This window comes from Clarias gariepinus, chromosome 28, assembly GCF_024256425.1.
Source record: "Clarias gariepinus isolate MV-2021 ecotype Netherlands chromosome 28, CGAR_prim_01v2, whole genome shotgun sequence".
NCBI classification, from domain to species: domain Eukaryota; kingdom Metazoa; phylum Chordata; class Actinopteri; order Siluriformes; family Clariidae; genus Clarias; species Clarias gariepinus.
The window spans coordinates 5,014,965-5,027,130 of NC_071127.1; positions in this window are offsets into that span (position 1 = coordinate 5,014,965).

The window sequence follows — 12,166 nt, forward strand, 5'->3', positions numbered from 1 at the left end:
TTAGTCACGGCGCTACAGCCAATCAGGGGCGTCTGTGAGCTCGCGCACACGGAAGGAGCGGCTAGCGCTTTCCTCCGAGTGTGTTACTCCGCCCCTAACGGTGCGCGAGCGAGCAGTTCGAAAAGATGCGGTCGGCTCGCGTCACGTGGTTCGGAGGAAACACGGGATAGCTTTCGTCCTCCCGACTGAGTGGTTGTAGTAGCCTTGATGTGTGTGGGAGCCTCCTAGTGACGGGGAGTAATTGGCCATGACTAGATTGGGGAGAAAATCGGGGAAAAAAGAATTGGACAGGACTAAATTTATAAAAGAAAAAAAAAAAAAAAGTGTGTTTGAAACAACTTCAACTCTGCTGACGTTCTGAAAATCAATTGTGGTGGAAATTCTGAAAACATTATAAAAACAAGTAATTCATACAGTGGGTAAGAGCAAAGTAACAAAAGTTTTATTTTAAACTTCTGCAGAAGGACCAGTTTTATACAGCAAACAGTTGCAGCATGAAGAAAGGTGATCTCTTTCTCTCTGCTGTCCCATATAACCCAGTCCCAGTCCGTTACGTCCGTTTTCTGTTTTTGCTGATATTCTGATGATTGTACATGACGTTCCTACATTCAAACTCATGACTCTTAATCTGACCCAGACCAGATGTCCAAACCTTATAATTTATTCAGGGACAACTACAATCAGGTTGTTTCTGTTCTGTTTTCGGCCTTGTGGTTTCTAGGCTTTGACAAACAAGTTTAAAACTTCTATAGCGTACATGGCACAATCATTAATACATATTTAAAATGTGATTTTTCCATTACAATTTCCCCCTTTTGTCATTCTATTACAACCTAATCATTTTAATTCTACAATTCAAAAAAAAACTAATAAGCCATGCATTAGGTAATTTTCATCAGATATTGTCTCTCCAACCTGGGTTTTTAAACATCATCATCACTAACACTCTAATGCACACAGAGGACACTACAGCTGTTTTTATGGGGAAAGACCCCTGACACAAAAGCATTTTTAAAAGATTTTGCAACTTACTTAAATATAGGTGCTTTATATTTCTCTAAAAATTTACATTATGTCTTCTTCCATATCAGGATCCAAATTACATTTAAAATAATAGTCACCAGAATTTTGAACTCTGTCAGAAGTTGGGTTGTCCCAGTCCGTTACGTCCGTTTTCTGTTTTTGCTGATATTCTGATGATTGTCAGATATATAGAAACAAGATGTTTTTAGAACCTTACACACTCCACCTCTCTCGGCTAATAAAATATACAGAGCTATTCTATTTTGAACCGTAATCTCTCTGACCTGCTTTAAGTTTATCATTTACTAACTGCAGGGCATTTACAGTGTCATTTTTCAGTATCAATAACATGTATAACATTGTAACATCAATAACTGTAGCCCTAAACCATTTACCTTGTTTAGGGCTACAGTTGTTCCTCAGCCGAGGAAGAGTGACCAATCTAGTCCACAGGTTTGCTAAAGTGTAACCATGAAATTTAACAGGGACATCTCTTTTCCTTCTTTTCTCTGACATCCGTGGCCCCCACAGATTTTCTGTGTGTACTGACACACTAGGGGTTACATATGCAGGGTAACATGCCTGTCCAATTGAAAATACCTGCGTCACATATGCGATTGACCCACGCACCCACATTACCGTATTTGTAGACGAAAGTTTTATGAACTACCGTCATTTGGAAAATAATTACCACCTATACTACATTTAGATGACCTACCTTTTAAATGATTGGTTATACGAACATAAGTGGTGCACTCAGACCATCCTAAGTCAGGTTCCCCATTTTCCTTTTGATCTTGCACGACGCAAATGTCTCCTTTTTGCCAAGGGACCACATAAGTAGAATTGTCTTCATAATTTTTTTAGCAAACTTTGGAGCATCAAAACATAGGTTATTGGGATAATTACACCCAAGGACTGCTAAGTTTGGCCTCCCTGTTTGCTTGAAGTACGTCAGTATCTACAGGACGTCCAAGGTGATTATTGGTATGATACAAGACGTGTTGTCTGCATTTGCTTCTGCTGCTGTGACATTATTAAGGGGCAGTGCTACCCAGCTCAAGGACATGACATGGCATATCCAGCTGTCCTGTATGTCTGTTATATTATCAGCAATGTCTAATGACAAAGCACATCCCCAATTACTAGCACATCTCAAGATTAGCGTTTGTCACACACACCTGTTTTGCCTTATGCCTTTTTATCATGCTGTCTCCTCTCTTTATTTTAGTTAAATGCATGTGGCTTGAGTTTGTTAAATAGACTTTACCATGGCCGTTTCTCTTCGAATTCTCAATGAGCATGCACGTCAGGGTAACAATTTCTACTATTATTTCTAATATTACCCAGATTACTTTGGGGTGTTGTTGGTGTTGATTGTTCATTTTTTTAACCAAGGGTCCAGTCCAGCTAATTCAATGTCTGTAGTGTGTACAATCTCAGTCACTGATATTCTCTGTCCTATAAAACAGTCTTTTATTCTGTCAGTAGTTACAACACTTACTTTTAACTCTAGTTGCTGCTACTTTTACATGTCACCATATGTTACTCTGTGCTACTGATACTTTGACACCTTACAATTTCCTTACGTGTTGTACTCATATGTAGTGTACTTATTGTTGTGATGAATTTGAGTGGAAACTCGTGGTTCTGCGTTGTTCCTGACACTCTAGCTGGTTCTTCTGACCCATGCACTTTGCGTGCAGGTAAGGGTCTGTCGGGGTTTACAGGAGAGATTACTAGCACGTCACTGCTCACCCTTGTTGACCCTTTGTTTTTTTGTAGGTTCTAGAATACGTGGGTGGCTGGCATGTGTACCCATATCTCTGTTTCCACTACTTTGACTTCTGTTTGTGGTGTTAGGAGCACTTTTAGTGGGCCTGTATTTAAAATAAAACCTTTAGAGAGTTTTGCACAATAACACAACATTTCATCTTCACAATGTCCTTTTACTTTTTGTGTGCTCTGGCTTCATCTTAATTCCTTTACCTACAGTGCAGTATGTTATTAGAAAAAAATCCACACACTATCGCCCATTTCCCCCTTTGACACATGGTCCTTAGCTTAGAACAAAAATAGCTTTTTGGGTAGACATGGCTTGTGAATGGGGTCCTACCAAACCCCTTCTGTGAAAACACATCTCGCTTTTCTCCAGAGTGTCTTCTCTTCTGGAGTGGCTGTGCTCTGAAGCTCTTCAAGGTTAGCTGTGGGTAAGAGCATTAGACACACACATGTTATGATTATAAGAAAGAGAAGTTTGACCATGGCCTTCGATGCTGCATCTGTTTTTCTGAAATAGAATCTAATTTGTTAGTGTGAGTATTGCATTTACACATTTAAAATTTTATGTGCTATAACCACTGCAAACTCCTGTTAGCATATATTTCTGCATCACAAAATACATTCACGTTCATTTTATATCAGGATTCTGTAGTGCCTAATAGTTGTTTAATAGTAGGCAAAGTAGCAGTGTGTTCTCCTTTGCCTTTTGTAGAAAAAGGAGTTACAGGATTAAAACTATATATCTTTCCACAGTGATGTTTATAATTCAGCATTGTACTTTAAGTGTGTTCTTTTTCTGTATAAAAGATACTGAAACTGCATGAACTTGAAATGTCAAAATACTGTAGACCACTATATATCTTTATTCTACACCTGCCTTCTCAGTTTCTGGTACTGAACATAGACACATAGGTGATCCTGCTGCTACAGGATCTTATTTGGCTAAGAAGTGAGATAAAGAATTTATTTTTCTTTATGCTTCTGTAGCCAGACTGAAATCATGCAATAATACTTTTCATCAACAGTTTTGTAAAAGGCCTTTTAGAATTTTAAATGCCCAATATTGAAATAGTTTATAATGCCAAATTTAATTCAGTGAAAGGTTATTCTTGCTTCCGGAGTTTAACTAAATGCACTGTGGGCCAGTAGGCCCTCCCCATGAGTGTATATCTCACTGGGGCCTCGAGGATTGCATTGATCAAATTAACTTTTCTGCAGTAAAAACACTTTTACTTTTTACATTTCTACTTTGGCATAAATTTTTCTTATATGTTTTAAAATATTTTGGACTACTACTGTATTTGGACTTGACTTATGTGCGAATTGTAGCTTTGCTATGGCTTGCTTTATGACCTTGTTCTGCTGGACAATACGGAGTTGCTGGTGTGTGCCATGACAACAGCTTTCAAGTAAAAAATTAAACACTGGAATTATTTCAGCCAAAGATTTGGGTAGGAGGGAATACAGTATGAAATTTGTAGGACCTAAATATGTACTACTCTCACATACAGCACACAGAATCCCCGGGCTGTGACTGCACTTTCTCCATTTATTAGTACTGTAGTAGTACACAAAAAAGAATTGCTGGGTTTTTGTAAACGCGTCGTTGGCTTGTTTATGCTGGGTCAAAATTCTGTGTTATTTTGTATACTTTAATCACACTGTTGGGTTGCTTTTGCTATGAATAAAAAAGTGCTGCATGATTAAACTCAATGCAAAAAAAAACGAAAAAAGAAACTTCTCCATTTTGTCCCTAGACTTTTTTTTCTGGTATTTATGCAGTAACCCATGGGTGAACACGATGATTTAAGAATTTAACTAAACACATATATATATATATATATATATATATATATATATATATATATATATATGATATTATATATATTGTAGCGTTTTACCGCCGGAAGGATCTTTGGAGAACGAGTGAGCTTGCTTGCTGCCCAATACAATAGCTGGGAGAACTTTATTTCACACACAGTCACCAATACAGCATGGGAAACACATTCACTCGAGAACCACACCCACATAATTCAGCCGAAGCATGAACTGGAGCACAGTTAGCACGAAGTAGCACACACTCACTTAACACACAAACATGGCCGAAGCCACCAACCGCAAGGCATGATGGTGGCAGCCACCGCCCCGCCTACGCCGCACTGCCCCCCACCCGATCTGTGACGGTCCCTGGTCACCATGACTACCTCAGTCTCTGTGGGACATAAGCTTGGGCGAGAGCCCCTTCTTCCTTCCGGAGAAATACACCCATACCTGCTCTTCAGTAGCAAAGTCTCGCCCCCGGCTGTGAGTGTCATAGACATGGCGCTGCTTAACACCGGCGTCCGCCAAGTGTTTACGCGCCAACTCGTGAACCCGGAACAGTTTGTCCTTCAAGGCACAAAAATAATACAACCCAGGCTTCGTGGGTAACTCCGGTTGGGAAGATGGTCCGAACACGAGGTCCACTAAAGTGCGCAGCTCACGGCTGAACATTAAAGCAGCTGGCGTTAGCTGGGATGACTCCTGCACTGCTGTGCGGTTTGCCCAGAGCACGAAAGTCAAATGTCCGTCCCATTCCTTCTGCCGATCGCTGGTAAGCACTGCGAGTTGTGTGGTGAGAGTCCGGTTAAAGCGTTCCATGAGGCCGTCACTTTGAGGATGGGGGGCGCGGTGCAGGTCTCACACACTGCCACAAACACCTTCGCCTCGAAATTTCGCCCCTGATCGCTGTGTAACTGCTCCAGGGCGCAGAATCGGCTGAAAACCTCATCTACCAGCACTCGAGCCGTGGTGGAAGCGCTCTGGTCAGGCACAGCAAAAGCCTTCGGCAATTTCGTAAAATAGTCCATGACCACCAGCACATAACGGTTACCGCGATCGGAAATGGTAAAAGGTCCAAGAATGTCCACGCCCATACGCGCCATAGGTGCCCCCAACCAAAAGTCCTGCAGCGGTGCCCGCGAGCGTTGGGTAGGGCCCTTCTTTGCCTTGCAAAGGTCGCATCGGTGAACAAAGAGTTCGCTATTGATATGACAGCCCGGCCAGTAGAAGCGAGCGCAGAGACGCTGCAGAGTTTTAGTTACTCCGAAGTGTCCCAAACCTAAATGTCGATGAACCAAACCCAGTACACATGTCCGCAAAGCCTTTGGTACCAGCAGCTGAAAGCATTCGCCCGCATCGCACGGCCGTTCCCAGCGGTGGTAGAGTAAACCTTCGTGCAATGCTAGGTGAATAAACTGGAAGTAAAGAGTTTTTATCTCTAGCCCTAGATGAGCGACTCTGGTATAATCCGGTCTCAGGCCCGCTTTAACCCAACCTAGTACCTTATGCAGGACCGGATCCTTCTCCTGCTCGGCAATTAGCTGATCACCGTCTAGCTGTGGCACAGGCGAAGCGACTACGGTTGATGCTCTAGACAATGCAGTAACTCAGCTGCACGCCGGCTCGGACGGCTGATCATGGCCGGAGAGTCCGGAGGAGTGTGCGGGGGGAGTGTTCTGAGTCGAGGGTTTTGGAGAGTGTTCTACGTCGCAACCGCACACACGCTCTTCAACCTGCTTGCAGTACCGACGGGATAAAGCATCGGCGTTAGCATGTAGTTTCCCTGCTTGGTGTTGAATGGTGAAGCTGTAGTCTTGTAACCGCTCGAGCCAACGCGCTAACTGCCCCTCGGGCTCTTTAAAACTGAGCAGCCAAACTAACGAAGCACCATCGGTCCGCAACAAGAAGGTTTGCCTGTATAAGTATGCCCGGAAATGTTTTAAAGCCGCGATGACCGCTTACAGCTCATGCTGCGTGACGCAGTAATTCCTCTCGGGTCCAGACAATGCACGGCTGAAGTAGGCGATAACATGCTCTTTATTCTCGGAAACCTGAGACAGTACAGCCCCCAGCCCTACATCGCTTGCGTCCGTGTTGAGGATGAATGTGCGAGATGCGTCAGGATAATCGAGAATGGGAGACGTGACCAAAGCTCCACGCAATTGGGCGAAAGCACGCGCATGCACATTGTTCCAGCGAAATGGCTGGTTCTTTTTCATTAGCCCCTGCAGCGGGCTTGCGATCGTGGCGAAGTCTTTCACGAAACAGTGGTAGTAAGCGGCTAACCCGAGAAAAGTCTGTAACTGGGACACATTTACCAGTTCGGGCCAATTCTGTACCATAGAAATTTTGGCTGGATCGGTAGCAATTCCTTTAGCACTAATCACGTGACCTAGAAAAGCGGTCTCTTGCCGCAACAGCTGGCACTTTTTGGGGTTAAGCCGCAAATTCGCCCGTCGAATAGCCAGAAATACTTCACTTAGTGCGCCCTCAAACTCTTTTCTGTGCACCAATAAATCATCCAGGTAAACTACACAACGGTTGCAAGGGATATCCGCAAGTACTTTCTCCATCAACCATTTAAAAGTGGCTGGAGCGTTACATAGGCCGAAAGGCATACGGCGAAATTGCTATAGCCCTTGCCCGATTGAGAACGCGATTTTAGTGCTTTAGGTCGTGCTTCCTGGGCGAGCTCCATCTGCCAGTACCCGCTACACAGATCCAGTGAGCTAAATCAAGCCAAGCCCACCACATGTTCTAACGCATCATCTACAGTATCCACGGCAATGAATAAGAGTCCTTAGACGTTACCTCGTTTAAACACTGCCAATAATCGTCCTTCTTTCGCACTAGCACAACCGGTGAAGACCACGGTCCAGATGCCGGCTCAATGATGCCCGAGTCGGCCATCTCATGTAGCTTTTGCTTGGTGATAGCTCGGTTAGCTAATGGAAGGCATCTCAGATGTAGCCGAATAGAAGCTGCGTTGCCCGTATTGATCGTGTGCTGCACCAGGTTGGTATGGGTGCACTCGCGCTCATTTACAGTGAAAATCTTCCTCCTCGATATTCCCCACAAACAATTCACGTGAATGAATCTGCTCACCTATTTTTACTCGAACTGTGCGACAAGTCCATATCTTCATGTAGCTCCCAGACACGGAGGGAATGTTGAAGGCTGGATCAGGCAGTCTGCAAACGCCCTCGCTTTGTCCCAATAATCCACAGCGCAACAGCGAAACAGTAGAACCAGTATCCACGAGCGCCCGTAGTAAGACGTCGTTCAGAACACAGCTCACATAAACTCCAGCAAGATTTCCTAAACGTCCCGACCGGAAGTTGAATCAACTAGTTGGGGGAACACGAATGGTTGCGGGAGGCGGCTTCCCCTCAGGCCTGAGAACATTGCAATGGTAGTCCTGAGGTCTTGTGCCTCAGCGTTGCCGCGAAACCTCAGAGGCTGGTTCATTGTCTAACCGTGACGGGTAGCCCTGTCCCCGGTTAGGATCACGTACCGAGCGCTCCCGAGCTACGGGAGGTCGCTCGGCTCTTTCGCCATGATGTTCCGCCATTATGGGTTCAGGGAAGCTGGTGCCACTAACCTGATGATAGGGAAGGGAGAAAGCAATTAATAGGAATTGCGCCTAATTAGTAATATTGCTTGTGTAAGGATACGCAGCGATTAATAAAATATACCCGTTTTTATGAGGAACATATTGAGGTATGTCATAAGCATTTTGTAGCCACCTTAAAATTTGTATTGTATGAGGTTTTGTGGCTTTTATATATATATATATATATATCATTTTTTATGAGAAACGCACTGTTGTATGTCATAAGCAGCTTGTTACCAGACCGGTTGTATGAGCCCTTGTTAAATTAATAAATAAATAAAGAGCTAAATAAATAAATATTAATAAATAAAAGGGACAAGTGTGAGTGCATGAATAAGCCCTATTTAGCAGAAGGGACAAGTATGCAAGAATAAAACCTCTTTTCTAGGAAAAGAGGGACCAAGTATGAATGCATAAGCCTAAAAATAAATAAATAAATAAATAATTAGTGTAAAGTTGTGAATGTGTCTGAACCCCATATTAATACTGTGGCATTAATCGGTTATTAATGAAAGTGTTCACTGTGTATAAAAATACTGTGCTTTTTGGCAAGTACTAATAGAATAATGGTAAAATATTTTACATAAAGGAGTGATTATAATTTTTGAGCCTTGTTAAGGAAGGTGGATATTTCTGGGATTATACAATATTGTATGTTGGTGTAAGTAAATTTATTCGCTAAGTAAGTGCACAGGCATAAGATAAAGTAAGACTTTCTAAGTTGTGGTGACATAGGCTATAAAGCATAATGGCAGCCTCTCCGGTAGAAGCATTAGTGCTGAAGCATCCTTTGTGTGCAGACCTCACAATTGAGATCTCCAATAAATGGCAAAAGAGAAATAAAGATATGATTACAAAATGGCCAAAGGAGGGGACATTTGATGTGGCACTGTGTTCGGAGATGGAAATATTTTTGAAAAATTATAAGACGGTGGCAAGAGAGAAAAAGCGTGTCCAGAGAGAGTTGAAAAGACAGCGCTAAAACACCAGTGAGAACCACCCGACAGTGATAGCGAACAAGGTCTTGAAATCTGTGTGAAAGGGGTGGAGGAAATAACGCAGAAAAATGGGAAAAATATAGTGGATAGCATACCTAATGATCCTGATTGTAAAGTTTTTTTTAAAGTTACGTAGTAGGAGAGACGAGCTGCTCGGTCTGTCCGCTGTGCTTTGGTTAGCTTTTCTGGCGCCAGGAGAGACTCAGTCAAACACACACACACACACACACACACACGCGTTGTCTGTCAGAAAGGTCTCTGTCTATTAACAGCAAAAGATGGGGTTTATATATGTTTGACCAAACGCCTGTGCCATAGACATATGTTACTACAAAGAACATGAACCATTGTAAATGTCCTGGTAAGATCCTGAAGAATCAGAGGAGAGGAAGATAGAGAGGTGTCCGTCCAGAGACAGATCACAAGATGTTGGCTCGAGTTAGGGGGAGAGGGGGAAGGAGACAGAGGGGGAGAGAGAGAGGGGGGGAGAGAGACATAAAGAGAGTATGGGAAGGTGAGCGTGGGAGCGTTCACACCTTAAAGAGCAGATGCAAGAGGAGACAGAAAGATAGCAGCAGGAAAGATTTAACACGTTAATATCAGATCTATGAGGAAGAGAGCAAGAGAGTAGAAATAACTCCTTTATATATAAATTTCTTGCGAACGACTTGTTTTTAGCTTCAGACCAAGGCTGCATCTTAATACTAGTCTTACTTGATCTTAGTGCTGCATTCGACACCATAGATCATAATATTCTCATAGATCGCCTACAAAATCATATAGGTATTCAGGGGCAGGCATTAAAATGGTTTAGATCATACCTGTCTAATCGATACCATTTTGTAGATCTAAATGGAGTACTGATGTAATGCCAGTGAAATATGGGGTCCCACAAGGGTCAGTTTTAGGACCTCTGCTGTTCTCAATATACATGCTTCCTTTGGGAAACATCATTAGAAGGCATAGGATTAGCTTCCATTGTTATGCTGATGATACCCAATTATACATCTCAACAAAACCAGATGAAATACCCAAGTTGTCTAGATTAACCGAGTGTGTCCAGGACATAAAAGATTGGATGACCAATAACTTCTTTTACTAAATTCAGATAAGACAGAGATATTACTCATCGGCCCAAAAACCAGCACACAACAGCTTTCACAATTCAGCCTGCGTTTAGAAGGATGTACTGTTACTACCAGCTCAACAGTAAAAGATCTGGGCGTAATATTAGACAGTAACTTGTCTTTTGAAAATCATATTTTCAATATTACAAAAACAGCCTTTTTCCATCTTAGAAATATTGCCAAACTTAGGAGTATCCTATCCGTATCTGATGCAGAAAAGCTAGTTTATGCATTCATGACCTCCAGACTGGACTATTGTAATGCATTACTAGGTGGTTGTCCTGCATCCTCAATAAACAAGCTACAGTTAGTCCAAAATGCAGCCGCCAGGGTTCTCACTAGATCCAGAAAATATGATTATATAACCCCAATATTATCATCCCTGCACTGGCTACCTGTTCAATTTAGAATTAATTACAAAATAGTACTACTTACATACAAGGCTTTAAATGGTTTAGCTCCCACATACCTAACCAGTCTTCTGATCCACCACGTCCCTTAAGATCACAAAACTCCGGACTTCTGGTAATTCCCAGAATTTTAAAATCTACAAAAGTGGGCAGGGCATTTTCATATTTGTCTCCAAAACTTTGGAACAGCCTTCCAGACAGTGTTCGGGGAGCAGACATGGTTTCCCAGCTCAAAAGTAGACTCAAGACGCATCTCTTTAATCTGGCATACGCGTAACTCATCCCATAACATCATACTTCAGTACACCTATCCTGAATGGCAACTACGCTAATTCTCTCCAACTTTTCTGTATTTTTCTACCCATCCCGAGGCATCTGGAGATTGTGCCAGCTTTAGTAGACAAAGGCCAACCCTGCGAGGTTTCTAAGGCATCCAACGAAGGACCAGCTCCAGCTGGATTCTGTTTTATGATGGTTGGAGCTACACATCCTGCTCCTGTGCTTCCAGTAATCCAGACCCCATCTGCCCTCTGCACTTACTGACTCCCTGTGCTGAACTGGACTTCATGTTAATCTACACAACTTCTGTTATATTGAACTTTCACCTGCACAACACACATGATGTTATTTCTATCTTTTATCATTCAGATGAGGATGGGTTCCCTGTTGAGTCTGGTTCCTCTCAAGGTTTCTTCCTATTGCCATCTCAGGGAGTTTTTCCTTGCCACCGTCGCCGTCACCCTTGGCTTGCTCATCAGAGACATTTCTTTCATCATTCATCATTAAAATTTAAAAAAATCAATGCGAAATTTCACAGGGAGCGAAGTGAAGATAAGACAGGTGTGATGTGCCCGTATCTTCTGGTTTTAGTGAGGACTCTCGCTGCTGCATTCTGGACTAACCTAAAGCTTATTTATGCACCTAGTTGAACAACTAGACAGTAAGGCATTACAATAGTCCAACCTAGAGGTGATAAAAGCATGAACTAGTTTTTTCTGCATCGTTTAGCGACAATATATTTCTTATCTTGGCAATATTTCTGAGGTGAAAGAATGCTATCCTGGTAATATTATCTACATGAGCTTCAAATGAAAGGCTGAAATCTATAATCACACCGAGGTCTTTTACTGTTGAACTTGATGGAAGAGAAAGGCCATCTAAAGTTACAGAGTGATCTAAAATCTTACTTCTAGCTGTATGGGTCCTATGACTAGAACTTCTGTCTTATCTGGATTAAGTAGAAGTAAGTTAATTAGCATCCAATTTTTTATGTCCTACACACATTGCTCAACTTTAGTAAGCTGGTTTACCTCATCAGGTTTTGCTGAGATATATAACTGTGTGTAGTCAGCATAACTATCAAAACTAATACCATGCTTACGGATTATGTTG